This window comes from Sminthopsis crassicaudata, chromosome 2, assembly GCF_048593235.1.
Source record: "Sminthopsis crassicaudata isolate SCR6 chromosome 2, ASM4859323v1, whole genome shotgun sequence".
In the NCBI taxonomy this organism is placed as follows: domain Eukaryota; kingdom Metazoa; phylum Chordata; class Mammalia; order Dasyuromorphia; family Dasyuridae; genus Sminthopsis; species Sminthopsis crassicaudata.
In genome coordinates, this window is record NC_133618.1 from 320,576,234 (window position 1) to 320,591,716 (window position 15,483).

At 33.9% G+C, this 15,483-nt stretch overlaps 1 protein-coding gene across 10 annotated transcripts in view; it reads left to right on the forward strand.

Annotated features, from left to right (window-relative positions):
* Positions 1-15,483, forward strand: part of FBXO34 (F-box protein 34) — a 53,049-nt gene that overhangs the window by 14,530 nt on the left and 23,036 nt on the right. For 9 of the 10 annotated variants that reach the window (XR_012486484.1, XM_074290199.1, XM_074290193.1 and 6 more), the window contains one exon: positions 10,724-10,839. The gene's annotated coding sequence lies outside the window, so the exon portion shown is untranslated. Of the gene's footprint in view, positions 1-2,646; positions 3,037-10,723; positions 10,840-15,483 lie in introns of those variants that run through there. The other variant, XM_074290194.1, reaches the window with a different exon arrangement.

Sequence of the window (15,483 nt, forward strand, 5' to 3'; positions counted from 1 at the left end):
ATTCCCAGAGCTGGCCAAAACACTATTTGCCTTGGATGTGTCCTCTTGGAAGGTTCAGGAGCAGAAGTTTCAAATGTGTTTGTTTTATGGTCAGAAAGTCATTGGAGTCTCATTCTCTTCCCCCTTTGGGGGATAAGGAAAAAACATGAGTCACAGAGAAGAGAAAGTAAAGGAAATGAAAGATGAAATAACTCCCTAGAGACAGAATGATAAAGCAAATGGTCGCTTTATCTTAGTCTAGGAAAATTTTTACCTTGGGGATAAGGAAATTTACTTTTGTTTTAGTATTAATTGTCTGTTTTATGTTTACTTCATATGCAAGTTTAAGGAAGCTTTTTGATCTCATTGAAATGAATCTATTGCCAGATCTATTAAGCTGTGAATTCCACTTGGAGAAATTCCGGGTTTTGAAATTAGTTTTGAAATGTTTAATGATTCAAGCTTAATTTCACAGATTTTGATATTCTTGCGAATGTGGGAAAGTCATTGGAATCAAGTAGCAGCTATTAAATCTGAACAGTTTGAAATTTGGATTTATATGAGGTTTGTTAAATTAAGTGGGAACAATAATTTCAAAGCATAGTTGATCTCTTCTGTGAATGGTAATTGCTGATGTCACCCTTTTATGTCTGAGCACAGAAATGATTACTAGTTTTTTTTAATTCCAAATTTTTTATTGAAACTTTTTATTTTCAAAACATCTGCATGGGTAATTTTTCAACATTAACACTTGCAAAACCTTGTGTTCCAAAATTTTCCCTCCTTTCCTCCACTCCCTCCCTTAGATCCCCTGTGTGATAGATACTGTTTGTTATCCCATTTTACAGATGAGGAAACTGAGGCATAGAGAGCTTCCAGTGCCTTGCTTAGACTCATACAAGTAGTAAGCACAAGGTTCCTAGGCCCCAAGTGCAAGGAGACAAATTTGACTTCATAGGTCTTGCTCTGAATTGTTTGAGTTACTATATCATGACTTTGCATTGGTGTGCCTTTTGTTGTTCATTCATTTTAATTGTGTTCGACCCTATTTGGAATTTTCTTGGCAAAAATACTAGTAGTTGATGCATTGTTGTGGTGGAGTTGTGAATGGATCCAAGCATTCTAGAGCAACTTGGAACTATACTCAAAAAGTTATCAAACTGTGTATACCCTTTGATCTAGCAGTGTTTCTACTAGGCTTATATCCCAAAGATATATTAAAGAAGGGAAAGGGATCTGTATGTCCAAAAATGTTTATGGCAGCCCTTTTCATAGTGGCTAGAAACTGGAATTGAATGGATGCCCACTAATTGGAGAATGCTGTAAAATTACCCTTGTATATATCTGGTAAATATAATTAATTAAAAAAAAAAAAAGCACTCATCTTCAGTTCAAATGTGGCTTCATATAGTGGGTAAATTGTGGTATATAAATACCATGGAATATATTGTTCTGTAAGAAATAATCAACAGGATGAATACAGAGAGGCTTGGAGAGACATACATGAACTGATGCTGAATGAAATGAGCAGAACCAGGAGATCACTATACACTTCAACAACAATACTATATGATGATCACTTCTGATAGACGTGACTCTCTTCAACAATGAGAGGATCCAAATCAGTTCCAATTGATCTGTAATGAATAGAACCAGCTACATTCAGAAAAAGAACCCTGGGAAATGAGTATGGACATACAACATAACATACACATAACATTTTCATTCTTTCTGTTATTCTTTACTTGCATTTTTGTTTTTTCTTCTCAGGTTATTTTTACCTTCTTTCTAAATCTGTTCTTTCTTGTGCAACAAGATAACCATAAATATGTATACATATATTGTATTTAACATATACTTTAACATATTTAATATGTATGGTAACTACCTGCCATCTAGGGGAGGAAGTAGAGGGAAGGAAGGGAAAAGTTGAAACAGAAGTTTTTGCAAGAGTCATTGTTGAAAAATCACCCATACATATGTTTTGTATATAAAAAACTATAATAAAAAAACCTCATTTTACAGGTGAGGAACTGAGGCAGAGACTTGCCCAGGGTCACACAGCTAGTAAGCATATGAAGCTACATTTGAACTGAAGATAAGTGCTCTCTCCTTTCCTTCCTCCCTTCCTCCCTTCCTTTCTTCCTCCCCTCCCTCCCACCAGATATATGCATGGGTAATTTTACAGCATTGACAACTGCCAAACCTTTTGTTCCAATTTTTCCCCTTCTTCCTCCCCCCCCAGATGGCAGGTTGACCAATACATGTTAAATATATTTAAGTATAAATTAAATACAATATACATATACATGTCCAAACAATTGTTTTGCTGTACAAAAGGAATTGGACTTTGAAATAGTGTACAATTAGCCTGTGAAGGAAATAAAAAATGCAGGGGGACAAAAATAGAGGGATTGGGAATTCTATGTAGTGGTTGACTATGACTATGTAGTCATCTCCCAGAGTTCTTTTGCTAGGTGTAGCTGGTTCACTTCATTATTGCTGTATTGGAATTGATTTGGTTCATCTCATTGTTGAAAATGGCCACCTCCATCAGAATTGATCATCATATAGTATTATTGTTGAAGTATATAATGAGTGCTCTTTCTTACTAGTTCGGTATACTTTACTCTGAATAGAATAATAGGAGAGGTAAAAGGGCTAGACTAGGGTAATTCTTTTCTCTTCCTCTCCCTTCATCTTTCCCTCTCTCTTCCCCTTCTTCTGTAATCTGCTATTTAGACATCTGCTCTCGCACAAAAACAGAAGCTAATCCATTCTTCCCTTAATTTTATCTTTTAGAACATGGATGGGGAACGGGGAAACATTCAGCTGTATAAGGCTGTGCAAAGTTACTAAGGCAACTGCAGGTGATGTTCAACTGACAGCTAGATGCAGCAACTTCCTACTGCTTTAAATGAGTACAGTTAGAAATATTCAAATGGCCCCTGGCAGAAAAAGATTGCTACAACTGCATTAGATAGTGGAAGAACCAACAAGTAGAAATTGTATTCTGTAGCTGATTCTCATTTTAAAAGAGATGAAGAGCTATTGCTGGTGAGCACTGACTACATTTTCTTTTTACATTTTTACATTTTCTTTCTCCTTTTTTTTCCCCCTCAGTATTTTATTTTTCTAACTACAAAGATAGTTTCTCGTGTTTATTCTAAGATTTTGTGTTCCAAATTTTTTCTCCCTCCTGTCTCTAAGACAGCAATCTGACATAGGTTGTACACACACAATACTTTTTAAACATATTTCCATATTTTGTGCAAGAAAAAGCCAGACCAAAAGGGGAAAAAAACACTAGAAAGAAAAAGCAAATAGACTTAGGAAGGTGAAAACACTAGAATTCAGTCTCCATCATAGTTCTTCTAGTTTTGAGTGGCAGTTTCCATCCCAAATCCATTGGAATTGTATTGGATCACCATATTGCTGAGAAGAGCTAAATTTGTCATATTTGATCATCATATAATCTTTTTTTTTTTTTTGAGTTATTGTTTTAATCAAGTATTTACATAGGTGGTTTTTTTTTTTTAATTCCCTTGTATTCATTTTTCCAAATTATCCTCCCCCCTTCCTCCACTCCCTCCCCCTGATGACAGGCAATCCCATACATTTTACATGTGTTACAATATCACCTAGATACAATATATGTGTGTAAATACCATTTTCTTGTTGCACATTATTAGATTCCGAAGGTATAAGTAACCTGGGTAGATAGACCGTAGTGCTAACAATTTACATTAACTTCTCAGTGTTCCTTCTCTGGGTATAGTTATTTCTGTCCATCATTGATCAACTGGAAGTGAGTTGGATCTTCTTTATGTTGAAGATATCCACTTCCATCAGAATACATCTTCATACAGCATTGAAGTGTACAGCGATCTTCTGGTTCTATTCATTTCACTCAGCATCAGTTGATGTAAGTCTCTCCAAGCCTCTCTGTATTCCTCCTGCTGGTCATTTCTTACAGAGCAATAATATTCCATAACCTTCATATACCATAATTTACCTAACCATTCTCCAATTGATGGACATCCATTCATCTTCCAGTTTCTAGCTACAACAAAAAGAGCTGCCACAAACATTTTGGCACATACAGGTCCCTTTCCGCTCTTTAGTATTTCTTTGGGATATAAGCCCAATAACAGCAATGCTGGGTCAAAGGGTATGCACAGTTTGATAACTTTTTGGGCATAGTTCCAAATTGCTCTCCAGAACGGCTGGATTCTTTCACAACTCCACCAACAATGTATCAGTGTCCCAGTTTTCCCACATCCCCTCCAACATTCATCATTAATTGTTCCTGTCATCTTAGCCAATCTGACAGGTGTGTAGTGGTATCTCAGAGTTGTCTTAATTTGCATTTCTCTGATCAGTAGTGATTTGGAACAATTTTTCATATGAGTGGATATAGTTTCAATTTCATCATCTGAGAATTGTCTGTTCATATCCTTTGACCATTTATCAATTGGAGAATGGTTTGATTTCTTATAAATTAGGGTCAGTTCTCTATATATTTTGGAAATGAGACCTTTGTCAGAACCTTTAACTTTAAAAATATTTTCCCAATTTGTTACTTCCCTTCTAATCTTGTTTACATTAGTATTGTTTGTACAGAAACTTTTTAGTTTGATGTAATCAAAATCTTCTATTTTGCGATCAATAATGATCTCTAGGTTCTCCTCTGGTCATAAATTCTTTCCTCCTCCACAGGTCTGAGAGATAGACTATTTTCTGTTCCTCTAATCTATTTATGATCTCATTCTTTATGCCTAAGTCATGGACCCACTTTGATCTTATCTTGGTATATGGTGTTAAGTGTGGATCCATATCTAATTTTTGCCATACTAATTTCCAGTTTTCTCAACAGTTTTTTCCAAATAATGAATTTTTATCCCTAATGTTGGTATCTTTGGGTTTGTCAAAGATTAGATTGCTATAGAGATCATCATATAATCTTGCTGTTACACTCTACAAAGATCTCCTGGAAACCTATTTCATTTTCAAAGTTTGTAATAGAGAATGAAGAGAAGAGTAGGTCAAATCTTAAAGTAATCTCTGTTTTGGGAAAGCAGATTTTAAAAAGGTTCAGAAGCAGGATTAATAGGATTCCATTAACATTCTGTGGAGGAAGTCAGCCCAGAACTAAGACAAAACCTGATTAAGGATGAAATTGTGAAGACCTGAAGGGGAACAGTTTTAATAGGAAAAATAGAAATTATCTGAACAGACTAATATATGGATGCACAGAAAACTCATGAACCAATGTAAGTATCTTTATACCCGAGTTCCTCATCTGCAAACTCATTAATTTGTGAATAGATTTCACATGGTGTATTAATTTGGAAGGGGAAAGAAATTCTATCATAGTAACTTTTGATTGAAATTTAGCTTTTATTTATTTACAGACTTGATTCTATGAAATTTTTCATAGGCCTAATCCTATTTTTTACCAGAGGATCCTCTGACACACAAATGATGCACAAGTCAACAGAAGATAAATACAGGAGCTTTTGTTACAAAACTTAAAACTCAAATTGAGTCAAAATTATCAAGGAAAAGTAAGGAAGACTAGGGCTGCTTTTGTCACTTTTTTTTAGCTGCATTGTGAAATTGACTACACTGTGAAGGGGCAGGACCTTTGCTTGATGGGGGCAATACCTGTTGAGGGAAAACAGGAAGAGTTGTTACAGTCTTGTTTTGCTTGCACTTCCCCCAGCCCATCCATGGGAGAATGACTTTTGTCCTGGAAATAACAAAAATAGCCAATGGGGAGTTGGTAAGTCAGAAAGTGGGAGTGCACCTCATTTTCTGCTTACCTGAACCAGATAAAAAACTTCCTTTGGTGGGTGTGGTGTAGACACTTTTAATAATGTTTTCAAGTTCCTGAAAAGGAGAGAGTTGTTGGCACAAGATTGGAGGGTAGATGTTTTTCTCATTTTTTTTTTTTTTTTAAAGAGCCATTTGAGTCTGAATTTGATTTCTGTAAACATTTTATAATGAATCATTAAAAAGAGTTGACATCTAGAAAGGAAAGCAGTGATCAAAGCACCAGCATGCCTACATTAAGAAAACAGCTAAGCTAGACTCATCTGAGTTCCTTTTTTTTTTTTTTTTTTTTTTTTTTTTTTTTTTAACAGGTTTCAGCAGAGCTTTTGATAAAAGTATAAAGGAGAGGCTCAATAGACAGAACTTAAACAACAATATAATTAGATAGGTTCAGAACTTGTTAAACAGCCTGAATTAAGATTCTATATAATAATAATAGCTAGTATTAAATATTGCCACTGCATTTTGAAACAGTTTACATTTGTTAAATCACTTGATCTTTATAACTCTGTGAGGTAGACTTTTGTATATGAGGAAATGGAAGCACAGAAAGGTTGTAGGTTACAAAAGGCTAGTAGGTCTCTGAGACAGGATTCAAAGTGAGGACTTCCTGACTTTCAATACCTGTGCCCTATTCATTGTTCCATTATAACTAAGTGCCCTAAAAACCTGAATTTATCTTCTTAAAAAAATGATTTTTTTTAAATCACTTTTATTTCTCAATATAGCCATCCTTTGTTAACTAAATAAAAGAGGAATATGATACCTCGATAGTACAGATAAAATAGTACATCTGTCATTTCTGATTTTCACATTCAGGTCAAGTACCCTTCAAAGACGATGATGTATTTCTTATCTTTTTGGGTCCAGACTTGATTTTTATAAATATTCAGTTTCAGATGTTGTTTTACAAGTTTAGAATGCGCCAGCAGTATACTTTTGATACCAAAAGGTTGGCCTATATTAAAAGAAGCGGCTTCCAGGAACATGGAGTCTATAGTTCCTTTGTATTCTTGCCCTAGTTAGTCCATATCTAGAGAATTGTGTTAAGTCATAGTTAATGAAGTTAATGAAATATATTTATAAACTATAAGGCAAACAGCATGGTAAAGTGCCTTGAATCTGTTCTGAATTGAGAACCTATTCATTGAAGAATTTAAAATGTTTTAAGTGGAGAAGAAATAATTGTCTTTGTGAATTTGACTGTTAGTGTCATATTAAAAAAAATTAGACTTTATCCTTGACTCTGAATAATGGTCTTGTCCCTCCTAGAATCTTTCTCTTTTCCTTAGTATAACTGTCCCTTTTTCCCTTATTCATCTTAGCTTTCCTCCTTATCTTATTCCTTACTATGTAATTTTGATATTGTTAACAGAAATGTCCTGCAGATCTAATTTCCAGTACGATAAGATTAAAGCTCACTTATCAAAACCTTTTTTTGTGTGTGTTTATGTATGTACAAACTTATATCTATGATTCCTTCTCTCCCTAAGCCCCCACAGCCAGCTCTTTGAGATTAGAAACTTTTTATATTTGTTTTTTATATCCCTAATATCTGAAAGGCAAGTTCTGTCTCTTGACACATACTTGACCCCTCTGGACTAGTCCCTTAACCTTTTGGTTCCCTGAGCAATTTATAGCTACTCTAAAAAAAAAAAAACAAAAAAAAAAAAACCCAATAGTACATTAATGTGCCTTTCTTTTCATAAATCCCTCATCTCCAACATTGAATATTTTCGTTTTATATCATCTTAGCTTTATTTATTGCATTGGATGTGTGAAAAAAAAAGAGAATGTGGTGTGATGGATACTGATATATGTTATGTCACATGAGTCAGGTCATAGATTTGAACCCTGCTTTTGACATAAGTAGGTGGGTAATCCTGCTCTAGTCACCTCATTGTACAAAGCAACCTTTTAAGTCAGAAAAGAGACTGACCTGGAGCCTATTCTTTGTTTTTCTGGCAGTCATTCCATCCCCCCCCCCCCTTTTTTTTTTTTTTTTTTTTTTTTTTTGCTAACAGCTTTCCAAAACCAACATTATAGTTTTTCTGTATATTCATATATACTGATTCAGTATCTGTAATACCTTGGTTTTTGTCCCCAGGATCTTTGGCTTTTAAAACCTAAGTTTCATCATAAAGGGAGTGCGTCTTGTTCTTGTGATCATTTTTTCTCTAGCCAGTTGCTTGTTGCTTTCTTTATCCCTAAATATCCACCACTGTAATATAGTGGGGAAAAGCACTAGGTTTGTATTCAATGTGTAGTAAATTCCAGTTTTCTCACTTGCTTACCTAGGTGACATGAGCATCTGTAAAATAGGTTTGTTTAGATGCTGCCTTCTGACTCTAGATTTGATTCCTTAATCCTACATACTGAAAGCTCCTTGAGGACAAGGACTATTTTGCTGGCTGCTGTAGTAATTTCTCTGGTATACATGATTTCTCTTACGTATTATATAGGTAGAAAATAAATGTGTGTTGAATTGAAGTATAGGCTATTTTATTTATTTTTTTAATTCCCATTTTATGAACATATATTCCAAATGTTAGCTTGCAAATTTGTTGTTTGGAATTCAGAAGTGGTTCTTTTGAAATAGTAGTACAAAAAAGTGGTTATTCACTTTTTGAGTGAATTTGGGTTATTTTTGAGTTATTCACCTATGTACCTTTTAAAAATTATTTTTTTAAATGTTCTAAATCATTATTGATCAGATAAATGCAAATTAAGACAATTCTGAAACATCACTACACACCTCAGTCTGGCTAAGATTACAGGAAAAGATAATGATAAATGTTGGAGGGAATGTGGAAAAACTAGAACATTGTTGGCAGAGATGTGAACTAATTCAACCATTCAGGAGAGCACTTTAGAACTTTGCCCAAAGAGCTATTAAACTATGCATATGCTGTGATTCAGCAGTGTCACTACTGGGCCTGTATCCCAAAAAGATTATAAAATAGAGAAAATGTGCAAAAATATTTATAGCAATCTTTTTTGTAGTGAAAAACTGGTGGAACGTGGAGAGACTTCTATGAACTGATGCTAAGTGAAGTGAGTAGAACCAGAAGATCATTATGCACAGCAACAGTGAGATTATACAGCAGTCAATTCTGATGGACATGGCTCTTTTCAACAACAAGGTTATTTAAACCAGTTGCAGTGGACTTGTGATAGAGCCATCTGTACCCAGAGACAGGATTGTGGGGACTGAATGTGGATCATGGCATATTATTTTCACTTTTTGTTGCTGTGTGCTTGCATTTTATTTTCTTTTTTCATTTTTTCTTTTTTGATATGATTTTTCTTGTGCAGCATGATAATTGTAGAAATATTTTTATAAGAAAAAGAAAAAAGGCAAGTTATAAGTTTTGAAAGGATGAATGTTAAAAAATTCTCCATGCATATGTTTTGAAAATAAAAAAAATATTTTTTTACTGTGAACTGGACAGCAATCAACTAATGATCAAATCATACAGAAAAGATTTGAAAGAGGATTGCAATTGAAACTGTATATGAATATCTCTTGTAAACTCTCACATTTAAACTGGAGCTACCTATAGATATATTTTATATAGACATATAGATTTTAAAAAATCATATGTTGGAGCGATTTGCCATTTCTTTTTCAGGCTCATTTTATAGATGAGGAAATTGAGGCAAATGGGGTAAAGTGATTTGCCCTAGTAAATGTCTGAGGTCAGATTTGAATTTGGGAAATTGAGTTTGCCAACTCCAGGCCTGGTGTGCTATTCACCGTGCTACTTACCTGCTCATTGACACAACTTAATTGTTATGGACATTTCTCCACTTAATATTCTCCAGTTATTTAGATCTGTCTGTTCCCGTAGAGTGCTTTTAGTTGTATTTGTACAGTTCGTGTGTGTAACTTGGTAGAGAGACTTGAAAAATTGTATATATTTTCTTTCTCTTTCTACATCTTGAAGTTATTGTTTCATTTAGTTTTTTAATTGACTTTTGGGTTTTCTATATTGCTATATGTTTTGCAAAAGTTTTTGTTTCTCCTTTACCTATGCTTATTTCCTTGATTTTCTTGTTTGCATGCCTTCTAGTCTTGCAAAGGCCTTTAGTCTTTTTCTATTTCATATAATGTTGTGTTCAATTTTAGATTAGTACTACTCATCATATTCAGAAAAGAAATAATTATGGCCATGCTTTTTAGATACTGGATTTTTGTCAAAAGCTGCTTTAACCTATATTGATATAATTGTTTTTTATTAAACACAGTGCTATTAATATATTTGTAATTTTCCTTTATGAGTCAACTCTGCTTTCCTAATATAACTCCAATATGTTCATAATGTATGATCTTTTTAATATGGCATTATACTTTATTCTCTTTGGTTTTTTTTGCATTGATGTTCATTGGGCTATTGGTTTACAATTTTCTTTAGTTGTGTTCTTCCCTGATTTGGCTATCAAGCCTAAATTTATACTATATAAAATTTAGAAGGGTCCATTTTTCCCTCCCCCCATTTTTGTGTTTTTATATAATACTGAAATTCAAACACTGAAATATTTGACATGATTTAACTTATAAGCCCGTCTTCTTTGAGAGTTCATTTATAGCTTGCTATTCATTTTATTTTAGGAACATTTAACTACACCTTTTTGCTGATAATTTGCTTTTTATTGCTCATACATTTGGTACTGATTGGAAAGATTTATTCAAACAATAATTTTAAAGCTAAAAACTTTGTTTACTGAAATAATACTTATTAAATTGAAATGGATTGGTCTAAACACCTGCTTGGGGAAAAAAATAAAAGAAAAATATGCCTCCCAAATTGGGATATATAGCTTTTGGGAGTAGTTCCTTAAGTTTTTATAGATATGAACTTATCTTGCATGTTGTGAGTGTTTAATCAATGCTTGTTTTGTTTTATAGATACTTCACATGGACAAAATTGAATAGGAGAAAAAGTTGAGCTGGATTTCATTTGGAATTTGTGTGATACTTTCATTGAATGCAAGTTCCATGCTGCCACATCTGATATTCTTCAGGTATGGCCACTACTACATTTCAGACCCTTTTACCTTTCCTTTCAGTTATTGTAATGGCTAATGGCCTAATTGGTCTTCATTTTCTAATCCGCACAGTTCTCAAGTTACTATCTTTAAGATATCTTTAAAACAGGTCCTGTCATGTTACTTCACTGCTCAAGAGACTTCATTGGTTCATTTTTGTAAACTTTTCATGCTGCTTTTAAAAACTTTCACATTCTGCCTCCCAAAGTCTCCTGTTTTACATTACAATCACATTTGGTGAATATTCTAGCCCAAATGTCCTGTTAGTTGTTTCTTGAACTTACATTGTGTCCTTTGCATCCATGCATTTGACTGGAATGTACTTCCTCAGTAAAGTAAAGTCAGTAAAGGAAAATTTTTTTCCTTAGGGAATCAATATGTATCTTGTGTCCCTAGTATATAACATGGTTCCATGTGCACAAGTACACAACTTGATAAAAAAGTTTTTTGCAATGAATTATTGAGCTCTGGGAATATTTGTAGGCAACAGAAAAAGATCCCACAGCTAGAGAGAGATTGAAATTTAAGGAAAAGAGAATGCTGGGATGAGCAAGTACCTAAAATAGACTGAAAGGAAAAACATCAGAAACATAGTGAGAGGGACCGGATCAGAGACCGGAACAAAGGAGAAAAAATACGAGATGATATTGAGTTATGGAATGGGAGATAAATGGAGTTATCTTGTTGGTCTGTTTTCTTGGTGAGAAGATTTTTAAGTGAAGAGATTGCCCTTAATCTTAGAAGAGGCCTGACTGTAGTGAACCCATTTAGAATGTTTGTGTTTGATAGAAAGAGCATTTGGTTAGATTTTAGGCACAAGTTGTCTTTGTGATTATTGATAAGTTGCTTAATCTTTCTTGTACTCACTTTTTCATTTGTGAAATGGTGCGATTAAACTTGATCTTCTTTTGTTTACCATAAATGGATACATAGTTTTGGATTTTCTTTTTGTGTTCATTTTTTTTTTTCATTCAGGTGGATACAACTAAATTCTTTTTGTGATGTTTGATATGGATATTTCTTGTTTTTGTTAATTTTATCACAAGCTTTTGAAGTCCAATACCTTCCTTTGTAAAATATCTCATTTTCTTTGGGTTGACTTTGCTCCTAGAATCATAAGTAATATGCTTAGAAATGTGCCTTATAGTATAATGAATGTATTGAAGATTATTGCTTGTACTTATGGCTTTACATGAAAGAGAATTGTAGATCCCAAATACTTAAATGTCTAGAATTCCATTTTGCCCTGGGGGATAACATAGAGATTTGGGGCTAGCTCCACCACAGTCATTTTAGAGTGCCCTAAAGAGACAAATTGATTTCAGTATCAGTGAAAAATGCCTGTCATAAAGGAAAAGAATCTGGGCCTGATTGGGCAGGACCTTGGACAAACAGGCTTTTTAAAAAATGTAATTCTTTTTGTAAAAGTAAGAGGGACTGTTAGGTATGGAACACTGCATATATTATCAGATTTTTTCAATATGGAGGTTAGATTTATGAAACTTTTGTGTTCTTTTTTTTTTTCCTTGGGTAAGGAGGGATACATTGGGAAATTTAGTTGATGTAAAAATAAAAATAAAAAAGATATCAATATTATCTTTTAAAATATTCTTTGCTATATTTACTAAATAGACTCAGAATTGGATGGGATTTTAGAAGCTCATATCTGAAAAAGAATCCTATTGACCACATACCTTGACAAATGGCAAAATAGCTACCCTGAAAAGCTTGTTTTCTTGTACTAATGTTCCCTCCATTGACAACTTGTCTAGCAACCTTTAATTAGCTTTTAGAAAGTTTATTTTCTAAGATAGAATAATGAGAAAAATGAGTATATAATAATTTACCCCCAAAATAGGGTGCATTTACTCTGTACTCCCTCATCATCTGCAGAGAAAAGATTTCTGGAGAGAATGGGTTCAAATTTAAAGTACTGTGATGTTAAGGTATGTTCAAGAATTCAGTTAGGTGATGCAGTAGATAGTGTCAGATCTGGAGTCAGGATGATCTGAAGTGAATCCAGCTTTAAACATTTAATAGTTGTGTAACCCTGGGCAAGACATTTAACCCTATTTGCCTCAGTTTCCTCATCTACAAAATAATCTGGAGAAGGAAATAGAAAACTAGTCCAGTATCTTTGCCAAGAAAACCCCAAAAGGCTTCATGAAGAATTGGACATAACCAACAATCAACAGAGTTCTTTTTAATTCTCTGCTGGGCTCTGAGAATTTTAAGTTAAAAATTACTTTTTATCCCAAAATATTGGGTAATAGTAACTACATTTAATAAATAAAAGCATTTTCTTTTTCTCATTGAACTGGTTTACATTTTTGATATAAGCATATGAGCTATTCGAGCCTTCTGTGATTTTTTTTTTTTTAACATTTCATTTTGCAAAATTACAAAAATGCAACCTTTTTTCTTTGTTGAATGTCTTTATTTCATACATTTTTGGAGAAAAAAATTTTTTTAATTACTGAAGAGAACAGCAAATGCCTTTTTTGTAACATGCTGCCCAACCTTCAAGGATTTTGTAAGATATGTACAATATATGGAACAAAGGCAATATACCCCACACCATGCCTAGAAAGTAGAAAGCTATGGCTGATCATAGATTGACCCAAGAAAAGATATCTAGTGTTATACAGAAAAAAAGATATCAAATCTGAATCAGATTTGTGGTAGCTAGTTAAAGCAAATCTTCTGAAGGTCATCATGATCATAGCTGCAAGTTGGATAGAGCTTCCAAGAAACTGCATTCAGATCACAGAAGGCAATATTAGAAATGAAATCGTCCATGTATGCTTATATTGTATTTAACTTATACTTTAACATATTTAACATGTATTGATCAACCTGCCATCTGGGGGAAGGGGGTGGAGGGAAGGAGGGGAAAAGTGGAAATAAAAGGTTTTGCAATTGTCAATGCTGGAAAATTACCTATGCATAAAAGTTTTGTAAAAATTAATTAATTAAAAAAGAATCCCTTTGGACTGAATTTTTGAACCATGTGAATCCAAAGCTTAAATTTTGTGTCCATGAGTGACATACATAATACATACATAAATACTTGACTTTCCCTCTGGTCTTCAACATCTGTGATACATTTCATTGTTCATTTGCTTTATAATTGAAGTGGTATGATTAAATGGCTAATTGTATTTAAAAAAAAAAAAAAAGAAAGAAAGAAAGAAATGAAGTCCGTCACTAGTTAAATCAGCTGAGCTACTGACCTGACATCAGGTCAGTGTCACTTAGATTCTGAGTCAGCCTGACACCAGCAGAAAATCCCAAATTAACAGTGAAATTCTTCCAGAAGTCGTTCCTGGTGGTGACAAAGCAGTAGGCACTCCGCAGCCATTCCCTGATGATCTCGGGAATTTCAGTACCTTTGCCAGTGGCCCCTGCACCAAGAATCTGGTTACAGCCATGGCAGGTAGCCCTTCACAGCCTCATATAAATGCTTGCAAAAGGTTTTTTCCAACTTAAGAAAAATAAAAAGGAAATGAAAATCTGCATACTCTCATACCTCTCATATCCTTTGCTTGAAGACCTCTAGTCAAAGTGTTTCTACCTAGCTGCCCGGATATTTTGGATGCCCTATTTCCACAATAATTTTATAGTATCTCAAACTCTGGCATATTTTATTTGGAGAAAGTAGGAATAGTTTGTCTATAAACCTATTAAAAGATGCTCCTCAGGAAGCTCCTAAAATTCAGAGGTGGCTTGAAAAAAACCACTGGATTTAGAATCAAGGGACTTGGATTCAAACTCTGAGCTTAGTTATCTCTTTAAATTGGGTTAAACTATATACTTTGGGCCTTACCCACCTTGTAAAGTGAGTGGGTTATATTGTATGACCTCCAAGTGTCCTTGTATATTCATTTCTGTGATTTGGTGTTATTAGATTGCCAATAAGTCTTACTAAGTATCAGTGTTAAACATCTGGACACTTTTTGCTCTGAGAGTGAGATCTCTTTATGAAAAGCTGACAAAGTATATTTATTTGCACCTTGCATTGAAGTTCTTGTTGAATCATTTAAAACTGGCTTATCTGTGGATATATCTTATAAGGACTATGTTAATTTCTTATCAGAAAAAACCTTTGGTATATGATGTTAATTACATCTATGTTTTTGGTGGAGTGAGGTAGTGGCCTGGGGTCAGATGAGAGGAATCTGTTGTGTAAAGACCCAGAGATTCTTTGTGGACATTCCATTCCAGAAGGAGCCAAGCTTAAATTATTAAGCTAGACCATTTCAGTGGAGGGTGCCTCAATTCTGAATGATTAGTTGTTTTCCTTTTCCCTCAGTTCATGAATTTAAATGGCATTGCTTGTTGTACTCCTGGAATTTCCTGTTTCTGGCAGAAAAATAAAGAACGATCATTGCTGTCTATTAAATTATACTATTTTATATCTTGTTTGAATATGGTCTTGCCCAGTTATCTTTGTGTTTTGTTGTTTATTCAACAATCAATTATTAAGTACAGATAACAATGGCTATACTTTGGTAGTATAACATAAAAAGAAAACAGTCCTTGCCCTTAAAAGATACCTTTTCTAATAAGGGGAACAGAAAAGTAACTATATAAAATGTGAAAATTAAGCACAAAATAATT